Below are 8223 nucleotides of genomic sequence, written 5' to 3' on the forward strand. Positions count from 1 at the left end.
TCAAAAAATGCAACTAAAATCAGAATTAAATGACATCTTAACTCCATGTAACAGAAGCACCCATTGTGATTTCATAGCTTTTGTGATTCTCAGGGAAGAGGTAATGAACTATAGTCTGCAGAATAAAGCATTTACAAACAGACATAGTCAATATGTTTATTTGTTTAGCTTAAATATACATGTTTTCAAAAGAAATGGGTTACATGTTCAGTAGTGGAGGGGTCAGGAAAAAGTGAAAAAAATATCTAACATTAAGTAGTTAGTGTTTTTTTTTTAACCCTTACTTTCTTTCTCAGTAACAACTGTAAGACATAAAAGCAAGGGCTAGGCAAACAGAGTTAAGTAACTAGACCAGCATCACACAGCTAGGAAGGGTATGAGACCAGATTTATACCAAGGTTTACCTGATTCCACGCCTGGTGCTCTATCAACTGTGTCACTTAGGTACCCCTTGTTTAGTGTTTTAAAAAATAATATTTGTTGGTAAAGAGTAATTTGGAATAATTAAAAGCAAGGTACAGTTTTTTCAATGAGATCCAACCTTTTCTCTTTTCTTTAATTATTTTCCTAGCTAATTAATCCCCAATACAGACTGGGGATATAAATGATTAATATATATTATATACTTATACTATATATTATATTATAACATACTCTATTATGCTATATTATTATACTATGCTGTATATACTATATAGAGATATATACACTATTTTTCTGTCCATCCAATGCTATATTATCATTTGGACATACATTTGTGCATCACTGTAGTTACTATTGTTCTTCCTGTCTGCTTTGATTAACCAGTCTCTTTTGAGTAACCATGGATCTCACTTAGAGGGTGCTATCACATTCTTATTTTTCATGAAATAAATACAATATTATCTAAAAATCAGAACATGTAGACAATCTTGCCATCTGAATAAACTCCTTCTTAAATTTAGATTTTGTGCAAGACATTATCTAATGGCACAGTGTACATCTTTAGAGTGCTCTGTCTCTTTGTTTTATGCCTCATTTGATATTGATAATCAGAAAACTGCTGAAAAGTTATCTCTATAATAGCATCTATCAAGGAACCTTTTTATGATTTTAACAGATGTGTGAGAAACAACAAGCAATTAAACCCAGCAGGATCTTAGATTCACTATGTCTCCCATTAAGTAACTGCTATAAGGGATACTTTCTGAAAAGGCAGCAAATGGTGGAGAGAAATGACAGGATGGAAGGGAAATGACATATTCATATTTTATAGTAATTGGAAATTTCAGTTCTTTCTTTTGCTATTACTTTTCTTCAATTCATAGAGCACTAAATTTTAATATTCTCTTTGGTTTCTGAAAGGTAGGTTTCTTAAGTCAACTCAAAAGATTTTCTGAATCAAAATCAAGGAGGTAGTCTGGCATTATTAAGATTATTGTGTTTGGCATCACAGATGTTGGGCTCTTATAATTCTTTTTTTTCCTTAATTATCTATGTGAAAATGGGCAAGACACTGAAGTTCTCTAAGACTGTTTCCTTATCTCAAAATGAGAGTGTTAGGCTACATGTCAACTAGGGCTCCATCCAGCATAAAGGAAAGAAGGAAGGAAAGAAAGAAGAAACAAACACTTAATAAACATTTGATATGTGCCAGACACTATTTTAAGCACAAGAAATATTTTTTCCACCAAGAGTTTCTTTTGTTTTAACTTTTAAATCACTCATTCCCATATAGAAACTGTATAGTACTCCAAGCAAGAGTAACTCTTTAGGCCTACATATTCAGTTTTTTTAGGAGTTGAAATGGGATACCATTGATTTACTTCCTAAGTGTGTCCCTTGGAAAGGAAATAGAAAAAAAATACCTATACTCTTCCAGCTCTCCTTCCAACATAATAATCAAAATTATAAAAATCCATCATCAAAAGACCCAGACATAACAACCAAAAGATCAAAGAAACATCTTATAAAAAAGCCAAATAAACTAATTTGGGATTATCAAATTACCTCAATAAAGAGTTCTAATACTATTCTCAGGAGAGAATGCCATAAGCTGTGCCCCTTTTACGATGAACTAAGCTCTTTGATAGTCATCCTTTCTTGAACTTAGGCACTACTGAACCAACAGATGACTTCTTTGAGCCTACCTTGTCCATAATTCACTGCAAATGCCCAGAGAAGGCATTAGGTCTCAGAGACAAACATGAAAACAGTGAGAGGTAGATGCTAATATCACCCCCATTTTTAAATTGAAGAAATGGAGGAAGGAAAAGGTTAATGACTTGCCCAGGGTTGCACAGATAATAAATTTCTGAGACCAGGTTTGAACTCTGGTCTTGTTGACTATCTGACCAGTACTCTATTGATTATGCCACTTAGCTGCCAATAAAGCTCTGTGATCTATGAAAGGTATAAATCATTTATAAAGCATTATCCATATGTCCAACTATCTATCTACATGTTCTATACTTTGTAAAGTAGTTGGGGAATTGTATAGATTTGATAAAACATTGCTTCTACGCTAAAGTATATAATCCTATAATTCTTACCACTTTATAAAATGACAGAATTAGAAAGAAACAGAGACTAACATATTTAATAGATAAGAAACCTGAAGTCCAGGAAGGTAGCAGAACTTATCCCAGGTCATACAACTTGTTAGCAAGAAAGTCAAGGAACAAAAGTTTATTGATTCCTAAACCAGACTTCTTCGCACCATAATCTGCCCTTGAAAAATTCAAATAAAATAACTCATCTGCTCTTCCTCTCAAATAGAAAAGAAGAAAAGATCAGAATCACCATATGGAGGAACAAAAGACCTTGGTTTTTTACTTTTCTGTTGTATGAATTTTTCAGACAATGAAGGTCTGTTATAAAGGATTCATTATTCCTGAAATAAAGTAGGTATTACTGGGATTGAAGGAAGTTTACTTCCTAGTGACCCCATTTGTTTCAAATATGAAAGGAATCCAAATCACATGCATGGTGGAACTAGGAGCTAGTCATGAGTAAACTCCAGCCTGTTCTTAATGAAAAATTTTGTGAGTTAAATTGTTTTAGGACTCTTACCAAAGGAAGGTTCAATAGGAAAATGATGCTCATCTGTCATATAAATAACAACTAATAGTGTATATGTGTCATTGGTGTGGTAGCTAGGTGGCAGAGTTTATAGAATGCAAGATCTGGAGTCAGGAAGACTCATCTCCCAGAGTTCAAATCTGGTCTCAGATACTTACTGGCTAAGTGACCCTGGCCAAGTCAATTAACATGGTTTGTCTAAGTTTCTTCATCTATAAAATGAATTGGAGAAGAAAATGACAAACTATTCTAGTATCTTTGCCAAGAAAACCCCAACTGGGTCACAAAGAGTTGGAGATAACTAAAACAATTAACTCATGAAAAGATAAGAAATGTAAAAGAAGTCTCCCAGAAAGGGAATTTCATTACTTGTGGAGTATTTATTAGAAGACATAGTCCAGAATAATATAGAATGAAAAAGTGTTTGTATGAATATCTGTGTTTGTGTATATGTGTGTTCTATTCAACAGTTTTTAAAAGAGTACCAAATAAAATAAACAGGCTGATGATGATAGTAATTACATTAAATATAAAGATGAGTAATTTATTAAACTCTTAGTTTATGACAAACACTATGCTAAGTATTGAAGATACAAATAAAAGCAAGCAAGCAAATCCTGGCTCTACACAAGATAATATTTTCATGGGGAAAGCAACACATGATGGAGGATTATAAAGTAAGAGGGCAAGAAGGAATCCATCCTCCCACTAAACTAGATATCCACAGAATAAACAGATGACTTGTATATAAGGCAAAAGCTTGCCAGGAATACCATAAGAGGATTCCATACATGTCACAGTTTCATTTGGGAAGAATGTGAGGAATCTTTATATCTTGAATCAAAAAGACATGGTATGAAAATGACAAGGAAATATGGTGGAAGCCTGGATCTAGACAAAATAAGGCAAAATCTCTCCATTCATAATGCAACATAGGTCCATTTCAGTAGGAACATATCTTCTTATTTTCTAGTAAGCTTATTATGTAATAAATAAGTCATATATCCAACATATTTCCATATGCATCATATAAAATTATAATATGTAATGCTTCGCAGTAATTATTCTATAATTAGACAAGTCATTTGGTCCATCATCCTACAGTCAATAAGTGTTTAAATGTTTAGAATGTGCCAGTTACAGTGGTAAGCAACCTAGAAATTTGGTTATCTTTCTAAGTAAGAACATTTATTACCCCTGGGTGAATCATTTCCTATATCCAACAAATGCGATTTCATGTGAATCACATTCTTCATATCAAGAGTACTTGATCAATTTTTCAAAGTTTCCTAGTTGACTAACAATGGTTCATACTGAACCGTTCTCTGGCAAAATTGTTGCTCTTATTTTCAATGAAGTGGGGGCTTTTAAGATCTAAGCAGATAGAAGTATTACTATAAGTTATTCATATAAGCCTCCAATCTCTATCTGAAAAACTTCATTAAGATCATGGAAACTAACATCAGAAGAAGGGAAAGGAGAAAAAGCAAATGCAAAATACGTCCTATTTTAAGATATTCCCTTTGATTCCTCCAATTATTGATGTTCCTTCTTCCAAATTTTGTGTAAAGAAGAATTCAATGAGCCATTGCTCTGAATGGCATCCCATTTATTCATTTAGTATGATCTGGGACCTAACTTCATCTTTCCTCAAAGTTTATCATCTAGTGAACCAAGCAGGGTGTCAGTAAAGGCTATTTAGAGGCATGTCTATATTGATTTGCAAGCTATTTTACATGACAGAAATGTCAATATAATTAATACAACCATGAAACTAAACACATGCACACTTCACTAGGTCCCTCTCCCTACTTATTCTTTCCCGGGTACTAAATGAAGTGTTAATCCAAGCCTGGGAACAGAATTTTCATTATAGAAAAGAAGTGTGAAAATTATGTGTCATAAACTCTCTGAGTATTATTATGCATAGCCCTAAAATTCATATTGACCACTTTATAATAATTCAACCAAAATATATAGAGAAGAACCAGGAAGAATTGGTTAAGAAAAAAAGTGGGATGAGACTAAAGATAAAGGGGGAAAGTAAGCACAAGAGGACAATTGGGAAAAAAAGGATGGAATAAAAGGGGGGTAAAAGAAAGATGATGAGGATAGAGAAATAAGAAAATGAATCAAAAATAAAAAAAATAAAGCTACTTGTGAGTTCATAGTGTTTTATTACTGCATAATATTTTTCATAATAAAGACATTATGGATACATTTATTGAAAGAAGATGCTTGTGTTCTCAGGAGTTATTGATAAAAAATAGTAGAAACCAGACAATTTAACTAAGAGTTAAGGATATGATATACTGCTAAATAATTATAATAATAACTTATCAATCACTTATCAATTAAAAAGATACCCTAATTACTCATAATCAGTCAGATTCAATACTAGGCTCTAGGGATACAAAGACAGAAGGAAAATAGGTTCTACCCTCAAGGATTTAGTTTATAGTATTGCAAGGGAAAAAAACTTGCACATATAGTAGAAAATTTATAAGGTCCTACCCTTTTCCGACTTGGGCAAGTTTGTTAATTGAAAAGGGAAGAAAAAAAGACAATTCTAAGAGAAACACCGAGAAAGCAGTATTCAGTGAAAAAATTATGGAAATTGAGTTTTTCTTAATTACTAATTTATTTATGATTGCTATGACAAATTTGACATTGATAGCCAGGAAAATATAGTACTATTGTTTGGTGACTATGAGGTGAATGTTTGTTTTCTAATTATTACTTGGTTGACAACACGGCCATCCAATGCAGCTGAGGAAGTCTCCAGGTGTAACGACTTTTCCTGGACCCTTCCTTGATTACCGAGAGACTACTACTACTTGGTTGACAGAAATGTAGTTTTTGTTTGTTTCTGAGATAGAGATGAGTCATTTTTGCACACATCTCTTCTATGGAACACTAGAATTAGTTAAGACCAGACCTCCAAGTAAGTGAAAAAAGACCACACAATTGAGTCTGAGATGACTACTTGCAGCTGAGACTGGTAAAATCTTTCAGTCACGTGTTGGAACACATCTTAGAGTCTATACTGACATCTGCAGCTTTTTAGAAATTGGAAAACATAGTATTTTGCATTGTCATTTGCTTTTTTAGAATGGCCAATGGAAAATCTTGTCTGTTTTTCCCTGTACTTTGAAATATATACCTTTGGGTAGAATCCATTTAGTGGAGGACTCCTGAAAAATCTCTACAAATCCTGGACTTGGGGTTATTGTTCAGTATTTCAGAAGAGGAGTAGCTAGGGAAGAAATAACTCTTCTGGAGGAAAGTGGAAAGAGTCAGAAGAGGAATGACAAAAGATTAGTAGCCTATACAAGAGAAGCATTTCTATGAAAAAAAAAAAGAGGAAAGACACAGTATAGAATGGATTCTGCCCACCATATTTCTAAAGAGAACAAAGTGCATCAGCATTAAAGTTGAGAGTTATAATATTTCATGGGTACATGTTCCCTACTCATGTGCCTCATTGCTATGATTTTATGTGCAACAGTTAGAATATTCTCTAGGTTTAAAAGGTAGAAAACTTTTTTTTCTTATTCATACTTTGCCTTCAATTTAGTAAGTGCTTCTGAGCAAGAATTAATTATATCATTTTGACTGATTTATTAAGAAAGAAACACAATAAAATAGGGACATTAATTCATTGCTAGTGGGGTTGTGAATTGATCCAACCATTCTGAAGGGAAATTTGGAACTATGCCCAGAGGGTGATAAAAGACTGTCTGCCCTTTGATCCAGCCATATCACTGCTGGGTTTGTACCCCGAAGACATAATAAGGAAAAAGTCTTGTACAAGAATATTCATAGCTGCGCTTTTTGTGGTGGCAAAAAAATTGGAAAATGAGGGGATGCCCTTCAATTGGGGAATGGTTGAACAAATTGTGGTATATGTTGGTGATGGAATACTACTGTGCTCATAGAAATCATAAAGTGGAAGAATTCAGTGGAGACTGGGACAACCTCCAGGAAGTGATGCAGAGTGAAAGGAGCAGAACCAGGAAAACATACACAGCGACTGATACACTGTGGTACAATCGAATGTAATGAACTTCTCCATTAGGGTCAATGCAATGTCTCTGAACAATCTGCAGGAATCTAGGAGGAAAAACACTATCCACAAGCAGAGGACAAACTGTGGGAGTAAAAACACTGAGGAAAAGCAACTGCTTGACTTGAGGTTGATGGGATATGGCTGAGGAGAGACTCTAAATGAACACTCTAGTGCAAATACCAACAACATGGAAATGGGTTCGAATCAAGAACACATGTGATACCCAGTGGAATTGCGTGTCGGCTATGGGAGAGGTGGTGGGAGGTGTGGGGGTTGAGGAAAAGAAAATGATCTTTGTCTCCAATGAATAATGTTTGGAAATGACCAAATAAAATAATGTTTTGTTTTGTTTTTAAAGCAAGAAACACAATAGTTGAGGCTCAAAATCCAGTATCCATATTTTTCCCTAGAACACTACCTTTTGCAAGTAAACATTTGAATAAGCAAGCCAGCATAGACATATTAAAGAGAAGAAAATGTAATGAGTATCAAACCCATGGCCCATGCTGCTATATAGATATATTCAATATAGATATGAAGCAATATGGAGGTGGGGAGAGACAATTAAAACTGGGGAGCATTGCTCATATATAGTTTCAAGTCAGCTTCAGCTGAGTTTAAAAAATCAACCTGGGATAACAATCAGGATCTTGGTACTATATGCAGAAAATAACAAAGCATCCAAATTCTTAAAGGAAAATGTAAATGCTATAGGTGGAAAAGATGGTAAATATATTTTGGGGGACTTCAACTTTCTCTTATCAGAAATAGATAAATCTAATCATTAAGGAAACAAGAAAGAAGGTAAGGAGAAAAATAGAATTTTAGAAAAATTAGCTATGAAAGATCTCTGGAGAAAACAGAATGGCAATGAAAAAGAGTATAGATTTATCTCAGCTATTCAAGGCACCTTCAGAAAATGTGACCATGTAAGAGGCCCTAACTGGTACTTTGAGTCATTGATGTCATTATCCCTAATTAAGTATTTCTATGCTGTTGTTTTTTTCTTTGACCCCCTCATTCTTTAGGATTAAATTATTTAGTTGCAATTAATTTTAATTGATAGTTCTGTGGCCATTTATTGAATATATTTT

The sequence above is a fragment of the Monodelphis domestica genome, chromosome 2, assembly GCF_027887165.1.
Source record: "Monodelphis domestica isolate mMonDom1 chromosome 2, mMonDom1.pri, whole genome shotgun sequence".
NCBI lineage: Eukaryota > Metazoa > Chordata > Mammalia > Didelphimorphia > Didelphidae > Monodelphis > Monodelphis domestica.